Source organism: Mytilus trossulus, chromosome 12 (assembly GCF_036588685.1).
Source record: "Mytilus trossulus isolate FHL-02 chromosome 12, PNRI_Mtr1.1.1.hap1, whole genome shotgun sequence".
Lineage (NCBI taxonomy): Eukaryota > Metazoa > Mollusca > Bivalvia > Mytilida > Mytilidae > Mytilus > Mytilus trossulus.
Window position 1 is genome coordinate 12,715,087 of NC_086384.1, and position 14,141 is coordinate 12,729,227.

A 14,141-nucleotide genomic window follows, 5' to 3' on the forward strand; every position below is an offset into this window, starting at 1 on the left:
GATATACTAAAATCTCGGTAACGGAAAGGATCATATGTAAGCAGTACTTGCGTGATGGGTCTTAGACCCTTTGCATTTCAACGATGTAGATGTAGATCACTAACCGCTTTTGATATGCATCTTAAATATGCACACTTCCTTGTTCCTGTTTTACTTCTTGGAGCTTAATCTACCTCGACCCTTAGGCTTACATTATAAATGATACGTACTATTATAATAAGCACTACAGTAGCAGCGGACACTTTATTCTGTTAGTCGTTGATGTGTCCCCCGTAAAATAGAGAGGCGAGGAATACCAAACGGTCAAACTTGTTCACACTCATAAGTCTAAAAATATAAACTGCTAAAACGCAAATTATAGCTAGAAAAGAAAAAAGAATGAAAAGGACAAAGAGACAAAACAAGTTCACTATCTTGTAATCTGTTTAAACCCAACATATACATGTAAAACCTAACTGAGAATAAGCAACACAAACACTTTTGTACAGTTGTACTCCTTTCTTAATCGCTTGTATAAGTCATACTCAAATGGTCATGACCATACACGTATTGTCAAAATATCCATATTTGGTCCGGATCATACACATCAGTGTTTATATTTAGAACGTAAATTTGGTTTGACAATCAAACATTTCCTGTTAAAACACGCGGACGTGACAGAAGACACCATACTTTATGTAGCGTCAACAGTAAGTAACGGATCGAAATATTTGGTAAACTATTTTTTTTTAACATAACTTGATATAAAATTATGGTTTGAGTCCAGATATATATGTTTTTTATACTAGATAATTCACCATACATGTAAGTCCATAGCACTCCCAGTCTAGAAGAAAGACAGTATAGTATTGCTGAAAGACATAATCTTCCGTCTTATCATATGGTTATCTAACGGAAGATACACGTTAATTTACAAGCTTTATCTAATCCATGTCTCCATATAATAAAGGATATATTTTTGGAAGAGTTGATTTTATATAAAAACCCAGGACTTGTACAATGTATACATACAGTTGTACTTCATCTTGACATTACAAATAGCTTGCACATTCAAGCTGTAGAAATTTTTTCTACGCACGAAAATCTGCTCAAAAGACATCCTCACTTGGTCTTCTTATGGGAATCAACGTACCGTCAACTGCCCCAACAACATTGGACATACCAGACAAAGTATAAAAATCCTGCTTGATTTCTCTCAAACAAGGCTGGTCAAGTGGGAATTTTATTTTGTGCATAAGTGTGGAAACCAACGAATTTGTTACTGAGGATATTATCCTGCTAACAGAAGAACGGCTTATTCCATGGATGTCTCCTATCTCGGACAGGACCCCCCTTTTGAATAGTACCTTACAGTTGTCAAAACTTGATGCAAAGAGGGATGGCGAAGTTTCTAAGTGTTGGCCTCTCTAAATGAGGGGCAAGCATATCTACCAAGTCAAAAATACTACATCTATCTAAACGGTATCTGGGATGTCATTTAAATTGTCCATAATACTTGTCCTATCTCTGAAGACTCGTTCCCTCTGCAGTGCCCTGCTTTCATTGTTTCTGAGTATAAGTAATGCGACTCCCATCTTTGCTGATATCTCATTCTTTGATTTTAATTTTCAAAAAAATTAAACAGGATTGCAGAACCACAAATATAGTCCCTAGTGTGTGTAACTTACCATTTTTTTTAAATCTCTTCCAAATTTATTTTTTCATGTTTTATGCCTAATATAGTAAGTAGGGGATTGAAATTGCACTGTAAAAAAAATGTGTCATGCATTTAAAAGTCACTGCCTGTCAAGTAGTGATTTGGTCCAGCTAAAAAAGGTTAAAAATTAGCATTTCGAAAGCTAATTTGTCCCAAAAATAGTACAACACACTGTAAAAATATTATTTAGAAAGCGCAGGTGGGATTTTTTTAATTTTCATTTACTGTCTAAAGAAAATGCACTACGAAATAACTGTGGTCTCGGACCACATGTAATTGCTTATTGATATCTATATCCTAGCAATTACTTTCGTAAAATATTCATTAGAAGAAATAGTAATTAGTTTTCGTAATGCAAAATACGTCTTTTCGACAGATGTTAACATTAGATCGACGACACATACATGTACTTGAATAAAATCTTAACATCTCTTAAGACTAATAAGAAAACCACGGTAAAACATAAATTCAGATATCGCCGATCAAATTTATTCGTTCATAGTGTATCAATTTACGTTTTTTGATTGAGTTAAGCCAGCCAATTGATATTTTATCGTGTGGTTTTCTATGTTGTGATGTTTTAATATGCTATTGTTTCAGAAAAAGGGAGAAGGTTTGATTCCATTATTAAAACGTTTAATCCCGCTGCAAATGTTTGCACCTGTCCTAAGTCAGGAATCTGATGTACAGTAGTTGTCTCGTTTGTTTATGTAATTTATACGTGTTATTTCTCGTTTCTCGTTTTTTTATATAGATTTATAGACAGTTTGTTTTCCAGTTTGAATGGTTTTACACTAGTAATTTTGGGGTCCTTTATAGCTTGTTGTTCGGTGTGAGCCAAGGCTGCGTGTTGAAGGCCGTACATTGATCTATAATGGTTTTCGTTTTTTTAATTGTTATTTGGATGTAGAGTTGTCTCATTGGCACTCACACCACATCTTTCAATATCTTATTAAAGTATGTATATATGGGGTACTAATAATATGGGGCTATAGCATGAATAATGTCTTCTTTTTTTTTTTTTTTACATATTCCCCATTTCCATTCTCAATTGTATTAATATTGTGGAATATGACAGCTCTCTCGCAAGTAAATAAATCCTATCTGTTCAATATAAGGTCATACACTACAGGCACTGGGACAAATTCTACTGCATCTACTCAGCGAGAATAACAAACACTGCAGTAAACCTGCTATTGTAAAACCCCTTACTGATATTGTTAATTTGTCATTATCATCATCGACCTTCCCTGACCGTCATAAATGTTTTATTCCTTCTATTTGTGTTACATTTTATCCTTATAATTGGAAGCGTTGAACAAAATCCTGGTCCAATTGAACATGAAAACGATTTTTCTCGTGAAACTGATAACTCCATATCAATATGCAATATTAACATTCGTAGTTTACGAAATAAGATTGATTTTATTCAAAATTTCGCAGAAGAGTTTGATATTGTAACAGTCACTGAAACGCACTTAGATCCAAACATAAATAACGAAGAATTAATGATAGATTCATTTTCACAAAATATATTCCGTAAAGATCGTAATAACGCCGGAGGAGGCTTACTCATTTATACAAAAGATGATATGTCAGTCACCAGAAAAGGTGTACTCGAAAACCACATTGACGAAACTATCTGGGTGGAGATCAGAGGTAAAGGTCAAACTTTTTTATTATGTTGTACTTATCGACCGGAATGGTCAGGTGTTGAATATTGGACACGGCTAAATCATGCTATAGAACTTGGTTATCAGTATACAGAAAACATTGTGATTTCTGGAGACTTGAATTCAGATTTATTTTCGTATAATAATAATAAGTTATATGATATAATTCATCAATTTAATTTAAAAAACGTTATTAATAAACCAACAAGGGTAACTGATCACAGTAGTACGTTACTTGATCCAATCATTTTAAGTGATGCTATACAATTTTCTTTTTCTGATGTACTGAATGTACCTGATAACATCAGTGACCACGATGCCTCTATTATTTTTTTACAATGTCCAAAGTCCGAAACATTTATGACTTTATTTGAATAATGGGATAATTTCTACGGGACTATATAAACAAATTTGTTTATATAGTCCCGTAGAAGTCATAAATGTCGGTACTTAACTTTTGCAACTTTGAAGTGACCGATGCATTACCCTTATTAAAAGTCTTAACTACCCCAATACACTTAAAAGTAACATGTGTCATGGTGTTTATGTAACATGGTCATTCAGTTATCTGAATGAAGTGTTTATTCACATTATAAACCCCACTGGCTAAATTTGCACATGGTCAATAAAATTTTATAAATGGTCATTTATCCGGACAAGTGAAACTAAACTGTGATTATATTATACTTCAAACTTTGAAGGACATTTAAAGAAAATCTCTCTATAATAATAATAACAGATAACAGTAAATGAAATATGAAAATAAATCTGTCCAGGACCAAACCAGTAGATGACTCGTAGATCTTAGTATATAACTTGTGGTATGGACCTAGAAAATTGTAATTTGTGTAAACAAAACGTTTTGGACGTTGAGGCAGTTCTGCCTTGGTTGATTTTTTTCCGTAACTTGTACAATAAGTTATAGTATGCATGTTGATTTTTTTCTGAACGAAATTACAAGGTTCTGTTTTTGATATAGGGCAGAGACATATAATACAAGTATCATATGTCTCTGTATAGGAATATTTTTAACTTACTTATAAAATACAAAAAATACCCAGATCAGTGGAGACAGGACATGTAACCGAAACATGCATGCCAGTTATAGTTATTCTGATAATAGAAATTGACTCAAGTGACAATTCTGATAGTATAATAGAAATCGGACCTAGTGAAAATTTGGATGACACCAAGTGAAACACAAATGATGTATCTTATGTTATAGTTATTGACCAAGCAAGTCGGTATATGTTATTTAATCTGCACAGCACAAGATGACCCAATAACCCGAACGACGTAGGAGTTCGGGTTATTGGGTCATCTCGTGCTGTGCTGATTAAGTGAAATTATAGAATATGGAAAATTTGGGCACAGCATTGGAGAAGCTGTAGATTTTAAAAAGGTTATTTGTCAAAAAATTATACTGAAGACACATCTGTATTTGAATCAATGATTCCTGAGCTTCAATTTTCGCCATGTGAAGCAGTTAAAAAGCTTTTAAAAATATGGTGGTCAGGGTTCTCGTTCATGTAAATGAAAAGAGAGGGAGTTTCACTTATAATATAAATGCTAAAAGAAAAAGATGTTGTATAATTCCCAAAACCATATTAAATTAAACCCACACCACTTAGTAATGTATTTAACAATTCAAAGGAGAAAACTCTGAGAGAAAACTAACTGTCTAATTTATCCACAAAATAGTGAACGAGAAACTTAGTAACACAGTAACAAACTACAACCACTGAATCCAGCCTCCTGACTTGAAAATAGGCACATACAGAATGTGACTGCGTCAACTTTAGCATGCTAGTTGGTGTCCAATCCTCCCCTTATCAGGGATAGTGGTGTAATAGTACAACATAAAGATTACAATGTGGTGATTGAATAAAAAAAATCTATATAGGGTGTATCAATGCTTTTTTTATATAACAAAATCCATACTATAAGTTATTGGTCAAGTACTAAGTGAATTATAATTATTTTGTACAAAATGCTACATGTTCACAGACAATTGAATTTATTACAAAGGATAATAATAATATATACTGGAATGGTCCTGGGTCCAATTAATTTTATATTTTTATGTGATGTATGCTACTGAAATTCTTCTGCAAATACAGGGCCACCCGGTATCCCAAGTAGAAAGACCCCAATAGATATACATTGAAAGAAGATGTGGTAAGCGTGCAAATGAGACTATTATCCATTCAAATCAAAATTTTCAATTATCTTCAATTTCTACGGAAGATTGGCTGTCGAAATGCTAACATTCAAATTTTCAATAACAGTTAACAGCAAATAGATTATCACAATAACAGATAACAAAATAGAAAATAGTCCTATAACAGCTAACAAAGAATTAGACAATAACAGCTAACAGTAAATATATTTTCAGAATAACAGATAACAAAGAATTAAAATGCCCCATAACAGCATAACAGTTAAACCCCTTGCCCCCCCCCTCGTTTAACACTAATATCAGAAAAGCAATTCGAATAAGGGATAGATTACGAAAAAAATCAATTAAATCTAAAAAAAGAAACGGATATTTAAATATAAGAAACAGAGGAATAAAGTTAACAATATGAAAAAGGAAGCGAAAGAAAATTTTGAGAAAAACTTGGAAAATATAATACTAGATAACGCTTCAGATTCTAAGACTTATTGGAAAATTATGAAGATGCTGATTAAGCCAAATAGAGGATCTAATAATATACCCCCATTAAAAATATTCTTAATGATAATCGTTTTGAGGAGTTCGCCGATAGAAACGACGAGAAATGCGACATTCTAAATAAGTATTTTTGTTTCATTTCATCGCTAGCAGATGTTGATGCTCAATTACCCGATTTCGACAAAAAAACTAACAATTTATTGAATGATATAGTGATTAGTACTAGTGAAATTGTTGATATCATAAAAACTATAAATCCCAAAAAAGCGTTCGGCCCGGATGTCATTAGTCATAAGATGCTTAAAATTTGTCCCGACAAAATTGCAATTCCATTATGTATTATATTTAATAAATCCTTGCATCAGTGCAAATATCCTTCCAGCTGGAAAATTGCAAATGTTATAGCCTTATTTAAAAAGGGGGATAGTTCATTACCTTCAAATTATAGACCTATATCACTCATAAGTTGCATAGGCAAAGTCATGGAACGTGTTGTATATAAATATGTTTACAACCACTTACAAAGATTTAAATTAATTTATGAGTATCAATCGGGTTTTCTTCCTAAATGTTCAACGGTTCACCAACTGTTAGAAATATATAATTGCATATTGAACTCACTTGACAATAAAGAGATAAGTTGTTTCGTTTTTTGCGATTTCTCTAGAGCCTTTGATAAAGTTTGGCATGATGGTTTATTACATAAAATGAAGGCTTATGGTATAAATGGAAATCTGTTAAAATGGTTTAGAAGCTACTTAAGTGATAGAAAACAAAGGTTGGTTATCAAGCAATCTTCTTCAAAACTTTGCAGTATTTCAGCTGGAGTTCCTCAAGGGTCGGTCCTTGGACCATTACTTTTTATAATATATATAAATGATATTGCAGAAAGACTTATTTCACTGTGCAGACTCTTTGCAGATGACACATCGTTCAGCTGTGCGGATCGTGATGCTTTTCAGATAGAAACTGTGATAAACCATGATCTAGAACAGCTGAACGAATGGTCCAAAAAATGGTTAATATCTTTTAATCCAGATAAAACAGAAATTATGTTATTTTCTAATGTGGAAACCCCAGAAATGAACTTTATATTCAATGATAAAAATATACCTATTACAAATATGCATAAACATTTAGGGGTTACATTTAGCAATGATGCTAAATGGAATGCCCACGTTGATAATATTATATCAAGCACGTCTAAACATATAAATATGCTAAGGAAGTTGAAATATAAACTGAGCAGGAAAAATTTAGAAAAACTCTATTTAGTTTTTATAAGACCTTTATTTGAGTATGCAAGTGAGGTTTGGGATAATATTGGGGTAGGTTATGTCAATAAACTGGAGCAATTACAGCTCCAAGCTGCTAGGATAGTTACGGGCTAACCTATATTCACAAGCTCAAGGGCTATTTATGAAGAACTTGGATGGGAAACATTAGCTGAAAGAAGAGAGAGAAGAAAAATCCAAATGTTTTATAATATTAAAAATAATAATGTTCCAGAATATTTGTCAAATTTAATTCCCACAAAAATACAAAGTATGACGGTTTATCCTCTACGCAATGGAAATGACATCATTATTCCATTCTGCAGACTAGCATTAACTAATGGTTCTTTTATTCCATCAACCATACGTCTTTGGAATAATCTTGATGATTCAACTCGTGATGTGGAATCAATTAATAAATTTAAAACTGAACTAAAAAACCGTTACCCTCAGAGTAATATTTTTGTTCCGAAGCAATAGGAATTTGGAAATCGAAAATTGAATATAATTCTCACCCAACTTCGATGTTTTGCATCATCCTTAAACTATGATCTATATAGGGTCAACATTATTTCTGACCCTTCCTGCTGCTGTGGTGTTAATCGGGAAGATTCCTATCATTTCTTTTTTAAATGTATATTTATATTCAAACATACGAAATAAAATGTTTGAAAGTCTTCGCTGGCTTCCAAATGATTGTAAAATTAACATAGAACTACTTACCTCGGGTAGTTGTCTTCTTACTTTAGAGCAAAACCGAAACATTTTCAAAAATGTCTTTGAGTTTATTAAAAGTTCGGAAAGATTTCAAATTGTCTAGGTAGCAAACCATGATCGCACACACATCATCATCTAAGATTTTTTCTCCCTTTTTTTTTTGTCCTTTTTATTTTTTTTTAATTGGGTTTTTTTTTTTTTTTTTTTTTTTTTTTTTTTTTTTTTTTTCTCTGTTTTCAAAATAATTTATTCATTAATATATTTTTATTTTTATTTTCATTTTTATTTTTTATTTATTTTTTCTGTATTATTATTGTTTTCTTTTTCTTCAATCTTCAATTTTCCGTCTTTTGATCCATATTAATATATATATTTACCAAATTAGATATACCATTCTTTACATGCATGCTCATACATATATTTTTGTATTATATTGCTATAAATGTTAAATGGAGAAGACTTCATAAGTCTGTTTGACTTGTGTCTTATCCAATTTGTACTTTAACAAATAAAATATGTTTAAACTAAACTAACTAAAACCGTCTTAAGGAAGCTCAAGTTGCACCTATTCACAAAAAGAATAGTGTTTTAGAAAAAGGAAATTATAGACCGGTAAGTGTATTACCGGCTATTTCTAAAATTTTTGAAAATGCCATAGAAGTACAATTAGTACAGTACTTTGATAAAATCTTCAGTCCTTTTTTGGCAGCTTTTAGATCTGGTTTTGGATGTCAGTCAACTTTATTAAGAGTGATTGAAGATTGGAAAGTAGCCTTAGATCAAAATAAATACCTTGCAGCTATCCTGATGGACTTGTCCAAAGCATTTGACTGTCTACCCCATGACTTACTGCTACTGAAACTAAAAGCTTATGGTCTATCCAAATACTCACTTGATATGTTATATAGTTATTTAACAAAAAGAAAACAATGTGTGAAAGTAAACCAAAATTTAAGTGGTATGCTTGACATATTTAAAGGGGTACTACAAGGTTCTATCCTTGGACCCATCCTATTTAATATTTTATTAACGATTTGTTCTTTTTTGTAAAAAATTGTTCTTTATATAACTATGCTGATGACAATACTTTGTCAAAGTCTGGAAATTCCTTACAAGATGTAATTTCTGCTCTTGAGGAAGACAGCAATTATTTAATACAGTGGTTTTCTTCCAATAAAATGCAGGCCAACCCAGAGAAATTTCAAGCTATCTCTCTTGGCAAAAAAAAATACCTGATAAAAAGATTGTGTTTGACTTGAATGGTATTTCTATATAATGTGAGGATGAGGTGAAACTTCTTGGAGTTCCGATTGAAATTAAACTTTAATTTACACATTTCAAATATTTGTAAAAAGGCTGCAAGGCAATTAAATGTTTTGAAAAGAATTGGGAAACATCTAAACAAACTGAGTAAGCTTACAATTTACTACTCTTTTATTATGTCTAATTTTAGTTACTGCCCTTTGACTTGGCATTTCTACTGCATCCACACATCACTAGTAACACACTCAGCAGTATATATATAAAAGAAGATGTAGTATGATTGCCAATGAGACAACTCTCCACAAGAGACCAACACGACACAGAAATTATAGTAAATTAACCACATCATTGCGCTTTAGATGACTATGATGTATTTTGGTTTACTGCTTCATTGTTCCATTATGTCTTACGCCATTTTAATTATTGTTTATTGATTTCATACGTCATTCATGATTCAAATATCTAGCTTTTAAAACCTATAATTATTCGATTTAATTCTGTTCAAAGTAACCATTCCAACAATAGCTTATTGTATACAATTTGGGCTATTGGGCTTTAAAAACCTTGCAAATAAATTCTGGCCTGAGGTGTAACCTGAAGCACACCAGATTCGCCTGTATGTCTGAATCAACTTACGGTATTAAATTTAGTTAATTGTTGAAGATCGTACGTAGAACTATGATTATAAACGTCGCCTAATTCTTATATTAATATACATTATTACTTAATATTCAGGATACATGTGTAGAATATTTTTTTAAAGGAGATTAAATTTATAACAAAGAAAAAAAAACGTAGGGTGAAAGTATACTATACTGTCACAAATAGAAATATTAAAGAGATGCGGTATGAGTGCCATTAAGACAACTCTCCATTAAAGTCAAAATGTGTAAAAAGCAGAAAATTATTGAAGGACAATACTAGTTTATAACTAAAGGTAAATTCGCAATTTTCCAATTAAAACATTTATTTGTTAAAATGTCTATTAACAATTATTTTTGAACAAGTTTTCAAAATTTTATATCGAAGTACTCAGAAACCCATTGTACACATATGGATCGTTTTTCTATCCATCTGTTGGCAGGAATTGCTATTGACAGTCCATCTACTTCTGGTAAATTTGTTCGATAACAATGGTCATTCATTTGCACAATTAGAGGCTTAAGTTTTGTAGCATTAAAAATCAAAGCATTCATTGAAATATCTTCACAAAACCTGGCTCGATTCCACTCTACAAGAACTTGGTCGTTCATATATTGTTCCACGTACTTCCGGTGGAATAACATCGTTTTGCCAATTACAAGAGGCAAATCACGATGACGGCGGCCATAACCAGAATATTTGTTACCCGGAAGAACAAACCGACCATCCAATCCCAACAGTCTATCCATATTTTCAATCCATCGATATAACATCAACGATATCAAGGCTTCGTTTAATAGAACATCGTCATCGACGATTAATACAGCATCGGTATGTAGGTATTCCGATACATTGAAACGATTGTTCATCGAGTTCTCTTCGGGTGTGATAAACGTTATCGGTATATCGTAATGGAGATTTAAAAAGGGTTCATTCTTATTATTCCATATAAGTATTATTTGATTTATGATGTTCATTTTAGCGTACGCTTGCAAAATTATAGCATAATTAGGCAAGCGTTTTGTTGAAAACCCCATCAGAACTAGTGTCACTGCAGCGTTTGTTCCAACACACACGGTATCAAAACTATTCAATAAAGCGATAGTTAAACGCGGGTTAATACGAGCACAGGGTGATGTGTAATGAATTATTTCGGATTCCCAATTCGGTAAATGCTGATGTGAAATTAGTATCTGAACTTTTGTAAATCTGAAAGTGTCCGACATATTTTTGTTCATGCTCTCTGTTTGAATGAGTATGATTCTTTGAGTATTCACTGATTGATCAGCCATCTTTATCTCCTCAGTCAAAAATGTATAGTTTGAGTTTGATATGAAGAATATAATAGTTTGTTTGCCTGTATTTTTTTCAAAGCAAGCAGGTTGTTCTGGTATATTACTTTTCATTTCTTTGCCAAGTTTTTGGCCAATGAAATACACACCTTCATTTTTCAATGTACGTGAATTCGTATCCCAAGAGAGAAACAGCTCTTCAAACATTGTCATCACTTGTTTTGCAACTAACGACTTAATCCGTATTGGATGAATATGAAACTCGCGGTCGTCTGGAGAATTCGTAATACCTCGGTAGTCATCCCATAACCTTTCATGCCAGATAAATACACCGTTTTCTTTTAGTACAGTTACAGCAATATTCAGAATGGACAATGCGTCGTATACATTTTCTATCCCATTAATCATAACAACAGTGTCATATTTACGTGTGTGATTTAATAATTCGTTTGCATGTATTGATAATATTGTTGTTGGTAAAGATTCGAAACTGCCAGTTTTATAGAAACAGTTACCCACGTGATTAATATAATGAAAAGCCATTGGTTCCAGTAAAGTGATACTTGAAACTGCTTTATTTCTTAATATACTTTGGGATTGGGTAAACGGGCCCGCACCGATTTCTATTACATCACCTAAGTCGAATGGTAGTATTTCATGATAATTGATAGACTTAATATGAGCGTTTGTATCGCTATTTCTGTCCCTGTAATCCCATGCAAGATGCTTGACCCTCTGAGCTTTGTGCCAACGGTCACACGAAACAGCTAAAACACCGCTTTGGTCATTATAAAAGCATCCATCACTGAGGTTCGAACACGGTTTAAATATTTGTTCCTCACATTCTTGGCCCTGCCAAGATGGCATACAAAACACTTTGTTCAAAAATACGAAACTATTTGTCTCAAAATTTCCAAAACTTTTTAGAGAGGGTTGTTTATACGAAAATAAATTAAGTGAATTTTGAACGAACTGATTGAATGACCAAGTTTTTTTAAAATGGCCGATACACCAACCTTTTTGAGAACCCCGGTGAGACCATCCTGTTGCTATGTATTGCTTCATATCATAAACTAAATCAGTTTCGATGAGATGTTTCACAGCTTTGGTAACTGACGGCCATGAGTCTGTGCAATCATCTATTAAGAGCAGGTTATTTACAGAAGCAATTCTCATCATATTGATCGTGTCCAATTGTGGAAAGTGAGCGTGATGGGCGCCATCTATATGTATGACGTCACACTCTCCTTTGAATTTTGGAACTGTTTTTGTCGAGTCACCTTTAATTATTGTAATTTGGCGATTTGAAAACTTGTTTTTTATCCACGTTAATGATGTATCTTCGTACAAGGAGTTTTCCCATTTGTCAAATGCTGTGTATGATTCGCCATAAACGGTGTATAAGAACACAGCTGCACTATGACCGCCTGCAAACCCTATTTCACAGATATTCCGTATCGGGTAATTTTTGTTAAAATCTTTAATAGCAGTTATGTAACCTTGTATTTGTTGTGTTGCTTTTCCGCTGTAAATATTTCCAAATATTTTACTTTCTGGTACTTTTGTACGAATAAGTACGTCCAGTTCATCTAGCTCGTTCAACACCGAAGAAATATTGCCATAGGTAAAATCCGGTGACGTTAAGTTCCAAATGCCTTGGTTTATATTTGTTTCTAGCCTCTTTGTTTTTTTATTGAAACTTGTGAAATGAACATAATAAAATAATGAGCTACTGACACAAATTGTTAAGAGCAAAGTTTTCAACAAATATTTTCTTTTACAAATATTTCTGTACATCTTGTTGTGGAAAATGTTATAAAATATTCTTGAACGTTATCATATTGAAATAAGTGTTTATTTTGGATTTATATATATAATTATAAGAGAAAACTGTTTTAAATCCGTCAAATCCGGAAAAGTCAGGAAAGATTATTTCTGTATCCTATTTCTAAATACTGGCCATGTGTTTACACTATGTAATCATGTGTTATTTGTATTCTTTTAAAATAATAAAATGCAAGTTCTTATATTGAACAATGATAACATAAAAAAAAACACATGTGTTTTGGGTGGTTTTTGTTTTTGGTAAATGAAAAATAGTCAGAACTTGGTATTTGAATTTGAAAATAGAAGTTGTAAAATCAATTTCATACCTAGAGTCACTTCTAAATTGTAATAAACATCTTGCATGTAGAAAGATTATAAATATTACGGACAATTCAGGATAATTATACCTGGTTTCTATGTTTTTAAATTTAAGGCAAAATATTTGGAAAGCTGTAAAATTTGACAAAGTTTGGTTGAATAGATTGGTATCTGACATCTGTACAGCATATTTATGATTGATATTTCAATTGTGAACATGCATCAGATTTGCATTTGATTTACAATTGCAATTGTCGTACCGATAACATCTATTACTTCTGATGCAAGTATGAACAGAAAAGTAAAAAAAGTTCCAAATTGCCGTCATGCAATTTTTTCCGCCGCGAAATTAACGAAATTTTAAAATGGCGGTCTTTAATATTAGTTCCATTACTAAACTGGGGTTCGTGTTGTTTATTCTTAAGTTTTCTATGTTGTGTCATGTGAACTATTGTTTTTCTGTTTGTCTTTTTCATTTTTAGCCATGGCGTTGTCAGTTTGTTTTAGATTTATGAGTTTGACTGTCCCTTTGGTATCTTTCGTCCCTCTTTTACCAAGGGCTTGCTTTCTGAATGATAGTATAGTATGATGGATAAAATAAATATTTATTTGGCTGTATACCGGAAAATATAGGCCTTGTTTAATCCTATGGATTGTTCCTGAAGAAAAGATCATATATCTCCGGGTATTTAATACCCAAAGTACTTTATATCTATCGTATGGCATATAATCTTATTTTGTTTATTTCCGGATCTGTGGCTGCAT